The sequence below is a fragment of the Lepidochelys kempii genome, chromosome 9 (genome assembly GCF_965140265.1).
Source record: "Lepidochelys kempii isolate rLepKem1 chromosome 9, rLepKem1.hap2, whole genome shotgun sequence".
Taxonomy (NCBI): domain Eukaryota; kingdom Metazoa; phylum Chordata; order Testudines; family Cheloniidae; genus Lepidochelys; species Lepidochelys kempii.
In genome coordinates this window covers 40,602,862-40,615,250 of record NC_133264.1, presented here as the reverse complement: position 1 = coordinate 40,615,250, position 12,389 = coordinate 40,602,862, and the positions used below count along the sequence as shown (strand labels likewise).

Below are 12,389 nucleotides of genomic sequence, written 5' to 3'. Positions count from 1 at the left end.
GCAGAGGATTATAAAACATCATTACAGATTTCTTAGAAATTGTGGAATGTCATTACAAATTACTGTCCTCCCTTTGATACTGAAGAGATTGTGCCTGACCAGGTTTCACACTGGAATAAATCACCACACTGGACTTGTGTTAAGGTTAGAATCACTGCCTTTAATAAAGGAACTGATGAGCCAAACCTTCACTCCTTACTCAAACAAAACTCCATCAGTTTTTTGATCAGGCTCCTAGTCTTTGTGACACTAAGGCAACATGACCACCTTTTTAAATGAATGTGCAAAAATCTAAATATCAGAGTGCATCTCTGTTCCCTTCTTTGTGTTTTTCTATCAGTGTTTTGAATTGCTGTTTCATTTTCTGCTGTAAATTGCTTTCTCTTTGAAATCGAGTACCATTTAAAGTTTTAAAAATTATAATTTGTTTTTTTACAGATAATGGTTAGAAACTTGTTTGATTATATATGGTATTTTAAATACATCTGATAAGTAATAAATTTCAAAGGTCACATTTAAAGAAAGAACTAAAATAGGAGTATGTATTGTATTATTAATGCTTATTGCAATGAAGACATGAAAGGTGTTATTTTCAAAAACTGATAAAAGTAACTAATTTCTGCTTGTCAGACCCAGTAGTATAATGAGAAAAGATACAACATAGGCAACAGTGAGGTGGGGGGAGAAAAAAAAATCATTACTAGCATGTTGAGGCCTGTGGTGAATTATGTTCCATTATAAATTATGCTGGGGGGAAAAAAGGAAAGGGGAATTTAGTATTCTTGAGTAGAGAGTGTGCCAAAAAGAAAGAAAGAAAAACACAGGTACAAAGACCTCCTAAATCTCACCTTCAGGTTGACAAAGATCTGATCAGTTACTGACCAATTAAACCACAAATCAGGTTTTTATTTTACTTCACAAGAACAGAATGATTCCAAAGGGATAACAATCACTAAGGCTATCGGGCTACTGAGCTGCTGTAAACAAACCAGTCTGCTCAGAATTCAAGGAACTCATCTGAATAGTCTGTCTCTTCCCAAAATACATAGTTAAAAATGAATTAAGGTTGCAAGTAAGAATATAAGAATGGCCATACTGGGTCAGACCAAAGGTTCATCTAGCCCAGTATCCTGTCTACCGACAGTGGCCAATGCCAGGTGCTTCAGGGGGAATGTAATCATCAAATGATCCATCCCATGTTGCCCATTCCCAGCTTCTGGCAAACAGAGGCTAGGGACAATTCAGAGCACAATTTTGCATCCCTGCCCATCCTGGCTAATAGCCATTGATGGCCCTATCCTCCATGAACTTATTTAGTTCTTTTTTGAACCCTGTTATAGTCTTGGTCTTCACAACATCCTCTGGCAAAGAGTTCCACAGCTTGACTGCGTGCTGTGTCAAGAAATCCTTCCTTTTGTTTGTTTTAAACCTGCTGCCTATTAACTTAATTTGGTGACCCCTAATTCTTGTATTATTAGGAGGAGTAAATAACACTTCCTTATTTACTTTCTCCACACCAGTCATGATTTTATACACCTTGATCATATTCCCCCGTTATTCGTCTTTTTTCCAAGATGAAAAGTCCCAGTCTTATTGATCTGTCCTCAGATGGAAGCTGTTCCATGCCCCTAATAATTTTTGTTGCCCTTTTCTATACCTTTTCCAATTCCAATATATCTTTTTTTGAGATGGGGCAACCACATCTCCACGCATTATTCAAAATGTGGGTGTACCATAGATTTATATAGAGACAATATGATATTTTCTGTCTAATTATCTATCCCTTTCTTAATGATTCCCAACATTCTGTTAGCTTTTTTGACTGCTGCTGCACATTGAGAAGATGTTTTCAGAGAACTATCCACAAGGACTCCAAGACCTTTTTCTTGGATGGTAACAGCTAATATCATTTTATATGTATGGTTGGGATTATGTTTTCCCATGTACATTACTTTGCATTTATCAACACTGAATTTCATCTGCCATTTTATCACCCAGTCATCCAGTTTTGTGAGATCCCTTTGTAACTCTTCATAGTCTGCTTTGGACTGAACTATCTTGAGTAGTTTTGTATCATTTGCAAATTTTGCCACCTCCGTCTTGACCCTTTTTTCCAGATCATTTATGAATATGTTGAACAGTACTGGTCCCAGCACAGACCCCTGGAGGATACCACTATTTATCTCTCTCCATTCTGAAAACTGACCATTTATTCCTACCCTTGCTTTCCTATCTTTAACCAAGAGAGGACCTTCCCTCTAATCCCATGACAGATTACTTTGCTTAAGAGCCTTTGATGAGCCTAAGTACACTATATGCACTGGATCACCCTTGTTCACATGCTTGTTAACCCCGCTCAAGAATTCTTGTAGATTGGTGAGACATGATTTCGCTTTACAAAAGCTGTGTTGCTTCTTCCCCAACATATTGGGTTCATCTATGTGTCTGATAATTCTATTCTTTACTATTGTTTCAACCAATTTGCCTAATACTTAAGTTAGACTTACCAGCCTGTGTCATAAATATAAAGGGAAGGGTAACCACCTTTCTGTATACAGTGCTATAAAAGCCCTCCTGACCAGAGGCAAAGTCCTTTTACCTGTAAAGGGTTAAGAAGCTCAGGTAACCTGTCTGGCACCTGACCCAAAATGACCAATGAGGGGACAAGATACTTTCAAATCTGGAGGGAGGAAAAGGCTTTTGTCTGTCTGTGTGATACCTTTGTCAGGAACAGATCAAGGATGCAAGCCCTCCAACTCCTGTGAAGGTAGTAAGTAATCTAGTAAGTAAAGAAAATGTGTTAGGTTTTCTTTGTTTTGGCTTGGAAATTCACTGTGCTGGAGGAAATGTGTATTCCTGTTTTTGTGTCTTTTTGTAACTTAAAGTTTTGCCTGGAGGGATTTTTTATGTCTTGAATCTGACTGCCTGTAAGATTATCTTTCATTCTGATCTTACAAAGCTGTTCTCTTATCTTTTTTTGTTCTTTTAATAAAGTTCTGTTTTTTAAGAATCTGATTGGGCTTTTTGGGTCTTAAAAAACAAACAAAGGCTGGTTTGTACTCATCTTGTTTATTCTCAAGCCTCCCCAGGAAAAGTGGCGTAAGGGCCTGGGGGGGATATTTTGGGGAAATAGGAACTCCAAGTGGTCCTTTCCCTGTTCTTTGTCTAAATCACTTGGTGGTGGCAGCATACTGTTCAAAGATAAGGCAAAATTTGTGCCTTGGGAAAGTTTTTAACCTAAGCTGGTAAAAATTATCTTAGGGATTTTTTTGATGCGGGTCCCCACATCTGTACCCTAGAGTTCAGAGTGGGGAGGGTACCCTGACAGCCTGTGATTGCCAGGATCGCCTCTGGAGCCTTTTTCAAAAATTGGCATCACGTTAACTATTCTCCACTCATCTGGTACAGAAGCTGATTTAAATGATAGGTTACATACCATAGTTGTTAGTTCTGCAATTTCACAGTCGGTTCCTTCAGAACTCTTGAGTGAATATCATCTGGTCCTGGTGATTGATTACTGTTTAATTTATCAATTTATTTCAAAACCTCCTCTAATGGCACCTCAATCTGGGACAGTTCCTCAGATTTTAATAAGTTTAGTTTCTCAGCAATGGCCTTATTTTCCTTGAGTGCTCCTTTAGCATCTTGATCATCCAGTGGTCCCACTGGTTGTTTAGCAGGTTTCCTGCTTCTGATGTACTAAAAAAAATTTTGCTGTTACTTTTTTTGTCTTTGACTAGCCATTCCTCAAATTCTTTTTTTGCCTTCCTAATTATATTTTTATACTTCACTTGCCAGAGTTTATGCTCCTTTCTATTTTCCTTAATATGTTCTAACTTCCACTTTTTAAAGGATGCCTTTTTGCCTCTAACTGCTTCTTTTACTTTGTTATTTAGCCATGGTGGCACTTTTTTGGTCCTTTTTCCTCCTAGGCCAGTGGTTTTCAAACTGCGGGTCGCGACCCACTACTGGGTTGCAGAATGTAAGTCACTGGGTCATGGCGGCTCTGGTCAGCACTGCCAACCAGGCCATTAAAAGTCCCGCCGGTGGTGCTGCCTTGCTAAGTCAGGCTACTAGTCCCTACCTCTTCTGACACCGCGCTGCGCCCCAGAAGCGGCCAGCAGCAGGTCCAGCTTCTAGGAGGGGTGGATAATGGGGCTGTGCATGCTACCCCCGCCCCGAGCACCAGTTCCGCACATGAGCTGGGAGGGGATGGTGCCTGCAGGCGAGAGCCACGTGGAGCTGCTTGTGTGCCTCTGCCTAGCAGCCAGACCTGCAGCTGGCCACTTCTGGGGCGCAGCGCCACCCACGGTTCCAGGACAGGCAGGAAGCCTGCCTTAACACCCCCCGCTGGGCTGCTGACTGGGAGCCACCTGAGATAAGTCCATGCCCCAACCCCACGCCACAAGCCCCAGCCCTGAGCTTCCCCCAAACCCAGAGCCCTTCCTGTACCACAAACCTTTCATCCCTGGCCCCACTCCAGAGCCCGCACCCCAATCCTCTGCCCAAGCCCTGAGCCCCCCCCAAAACCCAGAGCCCCCTTCTGCACCCCAAACTCCCCAGAGCCAGTACCCACAGCCCAGATCACTGACCCCCTCCCACACCCCAACGCCCTGCCCCAGCCCAGAACCCCCTCCCACACCCTGAACCCCTCATTCCTGGCCCCACCCCACAACCCTCACCCCCGCACCCAAATTCTCTGACCCAGCCCTGAACCCCTCCCACACCCCAAACCCCTCATCCCCAGCTCTGTTGGGTCTCGGGCCCTTTCCTGTTGGGGGCAACCACCGGTGGCAGGGTTCCTTTGGAGGCCCAGCTGCAACTTAAATTTTGCTTCATTTTGGCATAATCCCTGCTATCCATCAGATGCTGGAAGTTGAAGCTGCTGGGAGTCCTTGGCAGGCAGCACACTCAGGTCCTTAGGAAGGAGAAGGTTCTCTCAACCACTGTCAGGGGCTTATATCTGTTTAAAGCATGATCTCAAAAAATGAAACTCTGGCAAGGGTACAGTGATGATGTTGATGGATCCTGTAAGAAATTCTATCCAGAGTTCCCCAGAAAGGCCACTTCACATGCATGGCCTTTGAAAGTGGTAAAAGAGAAAAGTTCTCCCCTTCAAAAGTTTTTTGCATTTATGCCAAGGGCAGGGGGAACAGATGAGATGATCAGGTGGGATGGCTCTTATTTTCATATATCCGTTTCCAAAATGGAGCTGAAAATGCTTTAGAAATAACTCTCTCTGAGCTGCACTTTTATCTACATTTGTTTGCAACCCCATGCAGAGAATGCTGGCAAAGGCAGAATGGCATGGGCCATCATACAGAGTTGTGCCATTAAAATAACTTTTCATTCTCCCTGTATGTGCTTTTGGGGTGAGGAGGGGACAAATACACCCACTGCTGGAGAAGGCAAACCCACAAAAATGGAAATGGCCATACGCAAACCTACGTCTATATATACACAACTCTAGAGGGAACTCTACAATATTTCTGTGGAAATAAACGAGGCAGTACAGCAGCTGGCTAAATACCATGTACTCAGACAAAAAAAAAGGGGTGCAGAATGACTACCTGATGTGTATGATATGACTAATGTACAAAACCACTTTGAAAATACCATTTCAGGTGAAAGACAAAGAAGTTAGTGTGATCTATTGGAATAATTACAGTGTCTAACTTGTTAGAATGTCTTGGCTGTTTGGCATCTTGACTGTGGGAGTTGTGAGCAGCTGCTGTGAACTTATGTGTATCTGAAGCACCCTGCTGCTCGGGGCTAACGTGTGTGATGGAGCAGTTGGATTCAGATTTTCAGGCAGTGGCCAGGTGCATGTATGCTGTGTGGCTGCACTTTATGTTAAGTTTTGTCTGAGTTGTGTGCTATCACCATGATGCTTTCTATAAGAATACTGAGCATCCTTTACAGGGCATGTTGAGGTTTAGAAGCTCCTTAATCTGGTTCTATACATGGCCAACATCCAAACTGTAGGTACTTGTGTACTATAAAAGGTATGTAATAGAGGATAAGAACTATTCAGTATGTTTTTACTTCCATGGGTAGCACAACCAATGCTGAATGAGGCAGGTCACTGAATGTGTGAATAGCACACTATTTAGGCTGAGGTGGTGTTTTCAATGCAATGCTAGTCCGTCCTTTCTTTCACAGATTATAAGAAATTGACTTTACCCAGTTTTGACAATCCGTTGAGATCAGTGCAGGTGTGAAATAAGAGCATCTGAGTCAACGTGTATAGATTGCCATGTAGTATGTCTTCTGCCAATGCTTTTGTGCTCAAGCCGGCAGAATGCATTGGCCTCACTTGGTCACTAAAAGGGAAGTACAGTCAGTCTAAAAAGGCATCTTTTTAACTTTTCCACACTGATTCTATCTCCTCAAAATATGTGACCACAATCTCCATCCTTAGGTGGATTAACTGGTTCTCAGAAGTCTCTGCAGATTCAAAAATGTGAGTCATATATCCACAGTTCTGGTAGCATTAACATCACAAAGCCAACATTAGCAGTCAAAAATACTAAGCCAGTTGTTGACACTCCGTGGAAATGAAGTCCTTCAGGACCCTGTGAAATTGGACTGGCATTTTGGAAAAGATGTGATCATACGTTTCTAAGGATATGTTTGTCAGGCTACATCTACGCTACAAACTCTATGGTGGCACAGCTGCAGCACTGCAGGTATGCCGCTGTAGTGTAAATACTTGTTACAGTGATGGAAGTGTTTTTTCTTTGCTGTCATTAATCCACCCCCTTGAGAAGCCATGGCGAGGTTGACAGAAGAATTTTTCTGGTGACCTAGAGCTGTCTATACCAGGGCGTAGGTTGGTTTAACTAAATCTCTAAAAGATGTGAATTTTTCACACCCCTGAGCCATGTAGCTAGGTCAACACAAGTTTTAGGTGTAGACAAGGCCTAAACTATAACCAATCACTGTTCTTCAAACCAGCTTCCAGTGATATTCAAAGACTTACCTGGCAGCATAAAATACAGATGAGAGAAGCCCTTTTTTAAACATTAAACTAATTTTGTGAGTATAAAACAAAAAGCAAGCTAAATTATTTGTTACGGGGAGGAGGGAGATGGAGGAATAGACAAAGAAAACATGAAAGGGAAGACGGGAACAGTGACATCACTAACCACTCTTTCTTGCTGATGTGTGAGTGCAACAGAATGCCAGTTCTTAAATGTTCTATGAAATGAGGCCATGGCAAAAGTGAAATTTACTATGGTCAAATCTGACGTTTTAACTCCTATGAAGAAAAGGAGTACTTGTGGCACCTTAGAGACTAACCAATTTATTTGAGCATAAGCTTTCGTGAGCTACAGCTCACTTCATCGGAGCTGTAGCTCACGAAAGCTTATGCTCAAATAAATTGGTTAGTCTCTAAGGTGCCACAAGTACTCCTTTTCTTTTTGCGAATACAGACTAACACGGCTGTTACTCTGAAACTTAACTCCTATGCTTGCACTAGTCTGAACTCTGGCAACTCAGGCCCTGGTCCTGCAGTTGGATCTGCCTGGTGAAATCCTGAAGAATGCCATTGAAATCAATGGGGCTCTGCTGGGATCCATCTATACAGATCAGATTTCAGGAGCAGAGTCATAAAGATATACGTGTACAAATTCTTTAAGTAAATTGCAGTTTATTTATTCATAGAATCATAGAATATCAGGGTTGGAAGGGACCCCAGAAGGTCATCTAGTCCAACCCCCTGCTCAAAGCAGGACCAATTCCCAGTTAAATCATCCCAGCCAGGGCTCTGTCAAGCCTGACCTTAAAAACCTCTAAGGAAGGAGATTCCACCACCTCCCTAGGTAACGCATTCCAGTGTTTCACCACCCTCTTAGTGAAAAAGTTTTTCCTAATATCCAATCTAAACCTCCCCCACTGCAACTTGAGACCATTACTCCTCGTTCTGTCATCTGCTACCATTGAGAACAGTCTAGAGCCATCCTCTTTGGAACCCCCTTTCAGGTAGTTGAAAGCAGCTATCAAATCCCCCCTCGTTCTTCTCTTCTGCAGGCTAAACAATCCCAGCTCCCTCAGCCTCTCCTCATAAGTCATGTGTTCCAGTCCCCTAATCATTTTTGTTGCCCTTCGCTGGACTCTCTCCAATTTATCCACATCCTTCTTGAAGTGTGGGGCCCAAAACTGGACACAGTACTCCAGATGAGGCCTCACCAATCATTCCATTATTATGATTATCCATCATTATGATGTGGAATTTCAAGATCTCTCTCAAAATTAACTTTTGACTATAAAGAACAACTGAATTACATTACCAAATGATTATAAAATGAATGGAAAACTGTGGAAGGGGAAGTTATTCTGTGTGTGTGTGTGTGCGTATGTGTGTGTACGTGCACAACATATATACAAAGGAATTATTGTCACACAAATGCATGTGTAACCTGAAGACAGAATATTAATGGAAAAGTATAATTCACTAATAGAACTAGGAAAGACCTTGAATGCTAATATAAGTGAGGCTTTCTAGCATTCAGAGACTATTTCGGATATTGAGAATTCAGAGCAGGTTAACAGTAACAAAACAAATTACTGCAGAGAAAAAAAAAACATTTTCCTCTCTTAATCCTTTGAATGGCTTGGTGCATTCACTTCAGTGTTTGAAAAACAAAGGAAAGGACCTTGTATCTTATTTGTGTAAACTGGGATGTTATAATTTTGACAATATATGTTATGCCTTTAAAATGACATTCCATGGAGCACAGTATTCAAAGGCTAAAGGGCAACACAGGTATCAAAAGTAGGACCGCCTCAGAAATGTTGCATCTTTATTGAACATTAAGCTTTTAAGCATTCCCTGAGTGTACAAGTTAAGCAAAGCAGCACCAGCTTGTGACGCGGTAGTATGTCTCTACGTTCCATTGAAATAAATGGTGTTGTAACAAAATCATGCCTTGCCTGACTGTACTGTATTGTACGTCCCAGATTCCATATGGTAAGTGTCCAGAGATGTCATTTATTTAGCCCTTGGGCTTCTTTTCATCTGAGTATCGCTCCATACATCAGTCATGAGCTTTCTAGGCCACTTAGTGAGGACGCTGAGCTGTTCACAGTTGTTCGGTTTGTAACTCTATTTGGGTGTGCTGGCTTTTTTTATTTGTTCTCACATGGTATTGGTTTTCAGTGCATAAACAGTAAAATATTTAAATACAGATGATACTTGTCAAACAAATCAGTTAGGGGCCAGTAGCTGAGAAGAGTGCTGGGGTGGCGCACAGAGAGAATCAAATATCCCCTTCTACTCTGCCAAATGCAGCTCCAAACCCTTGAGGCTGCAATAGGCCCTGCTTGCCTACAGGGACAGCCCTTCCACAGGGGAGATTGGGGAGATTCACCAGGTAGCTGTACCCCACCCCACCCTTGCACATAGCTCCCACTGCCCTCTTCCACATAGGCACAGAAACAATTTCAGTGGGAGCTGAGTTCTGTGCATCTTCCCTGGCACAGGGGGAACTGTACTGGTTAGTGTGCCAGGGCTCCCTCTCTAGCCACAAAGGTAGAGGCAGAATTTGCCTTTTTTGGCAGATAGAGTAAATAGAAATTAGAAATATATTGTATTACAGTATATACCAAAAGGAAAGAAAAAACAGATAATACCCATATAAAGGTCAAGATAAGCACCCCATATTTTATTTAAAACATTTACGTTACCTATCATTTCAAAGGAAAAATCATTCCATCATTGTGCATGGGGATCGTTATTATTTATTTTTAAAGATTGGCTTGTCATTGAAATTTGATCTGAACAGGATCACACTGGGTTAGTTTGAGGTACTCAGAGTTTGGATCTAGGCTCAAATTTTAGTTGCATAGTCCATGGAACCTCACACCCAAATATATGACATGGTGATGTTTAGGTGTGAGGCCTGCCCAGGACTACCTGCCAGTGCTTTATAGCACAGATGGCAGGATAGGGCCAGGTGAATGAGGAAGTGCAGACAGTGTCCTCATTCTCTGGAACTGGGCAGACTTATTCTTGTCCAGACTCTTTACCGTGGCTGGTATGGGTTTGCAGAGTGTTACCTTGGAAATATGTTGTCACAGATCAGAGTTTACCAAAGGAGAACCCAGGAGATTTGGATTTAGCTTATTGGATACCAACCCATCCATTTCAGATGGGTTCAGATATCTTAATTTGTCTAATTGTTTATTCAGCCTCAGAAATTAGTTGCATTTTGTCTATCCCAATTTAAAATGTCTGTCCTGCTATTCAAAAGCTTCCCTGGCCTGGGTTCAAGATATATAAGTGATCCCCTCTTCCCCCATGACTTCCTGCAGTAACTTTTCCATGCCAACCAGGCGTATTGAGGACAAGGGATGGGATTTTTACAGGACCTGGGACCTAATCAATGGAGCTTTCTTCTGCAAGAGATCAGAACAAGCATACATCTTGCCCCATTCAGAATGAAATGCAACACTTATCTCTTTGACTTAGCTTTCTCGCAGTCACCTCTTCACACAGATACTTCACTCATTCTCTCACATTCACAACTTCTATGTACTTTTCAAGTTGCCTCTTACTGTGAGGTGGGGTAAGAGTGTTAACTTCCATTTTAACACCTCCGGGGTATGGAAATACCATAGGAATGAGGACTATGTAAACAACCCAATCTATTTTTAACATAGCCATCACCTTAGAGCCTGGGTGCTCAGGATTACATTGCACTCCAGCACTGCCCCTTTCCTGTCCCAGAATGCCACCTACACTGAGGGCAAACGCCATGCTGACCTTAATACGTCGGCATTAAATCCCTTTTGTGTCTGCGCAGGCAGTGCAGCTTGGACTTAGGCAGGGCTGAGGCCCCAGTGTCAAACGCGGATGGAAATACTACCAGCAACACAAACTGTGATGCAAATGTACATACAGCATGAAAAAGCAGTGGCTGAATTCTAGTTGGGATTTTACGGTGGAGCTTGGACAAATGTGAATACCTAAGACTATGAGGTTGGTATAGTTCTAGTCATAAGTGATCTCGTTTGCCAAGTGGAAAAGTAACAGGAATAAATGAAGCTGCACCTCTTTAAATCCCAAGAGACCTTGAGGTGACAATTAAAAACAAAACAAAACAGAAGAACAGAAGCCCTCCATTATTCTACAATATGAGTATTGACATTTTTATGGCCTATTTTATAAGCAACACCTCACACAAGTTTAAAGATTGTGGATTTGCAGACAGATGTGTCAACCTTAATTGTTCAGTCATTTTTCACACATCCAGTGATGAATATTTTGCATGAGTGCCAATTCATCTAAGATAGCTAAGAAACCAAAAAGTGGCCAAAATCAGAGAAGTGCAGAACTAGTCTGAAACATTTTAAATAGTTTGAAACTCACACTGTTTGATGATTTGTGGGTGTGGGAATAGTCTGTAAGTAACTAGAGAATGTGAGAATAGAAGGAGCCATGATTCATCTGTTCTCACAGCACATATATAACAGCAAATGCTCATATTTTTGAAGTGAAATGTTAGGAAGTAAATTACATTATTTTCTAAGCAGTCTGAGAGTGTAAACCTGAAGTATTTTGGAAAGGGTGGAGAATGCAAATCTGTTGATATACTGTTATACAATTGACAACGTCTTAAGACATTCCACGGAATTAGTTATCTGTTAGAGGAAGGAGTTTCAGGCAAATGTAGTTATTTTAAACATCCTATAGAATAGGTATAGTGAGCAAGGCATGATTGCCTTCTAATAATTTTGAATAGTGACCAACACATCCTAAAAGCTTTTGTTACAGTAAGTATGGAACATCATGTGCAACCTTCATTTTCCCACAGTCACAGCTTCAGACAATTAATAACAAAGTATTAAATGATTAATCTCTGTCTCTAGCAAGAAAACAAGTATTTGACAGATAATCGGATAGACTAAGCCAAATTTTTGAAAGTGGCCAGTGATTTTTGGGTGCCCAATTTGAGACACCTTGAAAGGGTTAGCTTTTCAGAGGGTGAATGCTCAGAACTTTCTGAAAGGTCTTTCAAGGTGTCTCAAATTGGGCATCCCAAATCAGCAGTAGCAAGAGGCTCTCTGGAGAGTATGTAGTGAAGAGCAGTTCTAGGCTCAGTTCTTCTTTACTCACCGTCTGGAAACAATTGCAGTGAGACCTGGTGCCAAGGAGTTGTCTTGGTACAACCTATTTACAGTGGAGTAAAACCTCAGCATGAGCAGGGTGAAGATTCACTATAAAGCAAGTGAAAGTCTATTTAATTACTGAATTGGAGACTTTTGTTTCTACCACCCGATCAAGAGAACTTCCTTGGATGGTACGTTCCCTTTAATCAGGTTTGATTGAATGTTCAGACTTATTTAGTTTATTCTACTAGCAAAGACCCACTTTGGCTAAAAAT

The 12,389-nt window shown here is 41.6% G+C and overlaps 1 protein-coding gene across 5 annotated transcripts in view; it reads left to right on the top strand.

Moving 5' to 3' along the window:
- Positions 1–12,389, top strand: part of CLSTN2 (calsyntenin 2) — a 741,922-nt gene that overhangs the window by 608,520 nt on the left and 121,013 nt on the right. The window lies entirely within an intron of this gene.